Here is a 2,035-nt window from a genome sequence, read left to right as displayed (position 1 = left end):
TTTTTGTAAAAAGGCATTGTCGAAAAATTATGGCAAAATCAGCTAAACCAGCCCACGTTTTTGCCAGTGTGAAAAAAACAATGATTCGCCGATCCATGTGTTTTTGTCTCCTGCCGAATGTTTCACCTAGGCAAAAAAACGGCCCTGCTATTGCATAGGGCAAATCCCCATTCACCCCAAAAAATAGTGAAAAGTGCAGTTTTTCCGCCTGGGCGAAAAAACGTCCCTAATTGAATACCCTCTTCATAAAGTGACTGATGGAACTTAATTGAGGCAGAGATTCTAACGGGATGTGGTGCAGAGGAGACTGTGTTTATACCATATATTCCTTTTCAATTTAAGCGCCTGCAGTTTCCTGTAAGCGTCTGCTTTGCAATAATAATCAACAAGTTGCAGTGGCAAGCGCTCAGTGTTGCAGGCGTAGATCTCAGGACCAGCTGCTTCTCCCGTGGGAAGCTTTACGTGGCTTGCTCACGATTTAGTAGTCCCACCCATCTTTTTACGTTAATCCCTGAAAAAAACAGCAAATATTGTTTACAAAGAAGTTTTGTGATCAATGTGTACTTTTTAAAATATACTACTGTCTCTGTAATATTAGAGTGAAGCCATTATATAAATAATAATAATAATAATAATATATATTTTTTATGGGATCAGTACTAAATGCCGCCGGCCGGAATCCCAGCGGTCGAAATACCGACGCCGGAATCCCGACCACACAATCTCGACCACACAATCCCAACAGGGGTGGCGAGCAGAACGCAGCCCCTTGCGGGCTCGCTTCGCTCGCCACGCTGAGGGCATGGTGCCTCGCTGCGCTCGGCACACTATTACATTCTCCCTCTATGGGTGTCGTGGACACCCACGGAGGGAGAATATGTCGGGATTGTGGCGGTCGGGATTCCGGCGTCGGTATTTCGACCGCCGGGATTCCGGCCGGCGGCATCTTGACCGCATCCCATTATATATATATATATATATATATATATATACACTAGGTTTTTTGTTCCTTTAAAGGTTACTGGTAAGTGGTAACACCTCTCCTGGAGTATTGTGTACAGTACACAGTGTCCTATCTACAGAAAGAACAACAGATGTCAGTAGATGTGGTTGGGTCTGTTATGGTAAATAAATCAAGAATCTATGAAACAAACATATCTCTATCATTACAACAAATCTAAATAGAAAAATACTGTGCAACAAAATAAAAAATAACATTGGTAAGATATGGTACAATATACAGACCTGTAGATTATATTTTTGTGGCCAAATTCTATATGTATCTATATGTTACAATAATATTTAACCTTGCAATAAAAAATAAAAATGTAATTTAGTAAAGTCTTAGGAAGATATACACAAACCATCAAAGGTATTATTAGTCCTGTGCCCCACCGCTCAACGCCATAAATCGCAGTATCACACAGTTGGGGGTGAGGCTTAATGATGCGATTGACAGAGAATTGTCCAAGATTCGGTAGTATCATGATTATTATTCTTTATTTATATGGCATCACAAGGGGTCTGCAGCGCCTTAGAGAATACGTATGCACAAAACAGGAAACAAAACTGTACAAATCACTGCAGAACAGGGACAAGGTTTATAAACATTGCTACATCAGCAGTCATAGTACCCAAATATACAGCTGAGCGGCAGTAACCAAGGGACAGGTGCCATTGTAGGCAGAGGGGAGGAGATGATGTGAGGGTAGGAAAAGCACAAGAGGGCTCTGCTCGTGAGAGCTTATAATCTAAACCAGGGGTGGCCAAACAGTCGATCGCGATCCGCTGCCCATCCACCCGAAGCCGCGCCTCTCCTGCCTGCCGTCCTGCCCCTCAGTCTGGTCTCCGGCAGTGACGGCGGAGTGTATAGCTCAAATCAGGCGCCGGTTCGTTAGCCAATCAGTGCTCGCGAACCGGCGCTTGATTTGAGCCATACACGCTGCCGTCACCGCCAGAGACCAGACTGAGGGGCAGGACAGCAGGCAGGAGAAGCGCACGCTGCGCTTTCCACACAGCACAGTGAGCACTATGG

Source organism: Pseudophryne corroboree, chromosome 6, assembly GCF_028390025.1.
Source record: "Pseudophryne corroboree isolate aPseCor3 chromosome 6, aPseCor3.hap2, whole genome shotgun sequence".
Classification (NCBI taxonomy): Eukaryota; Metazoa; Chordata; class Amphibia; order Anura; family Myobatrachidae; genus Pseudophryne; species Pseudophryne corroboree.
Note: the sequence above shows the minus strand (reverse complement) of the source record.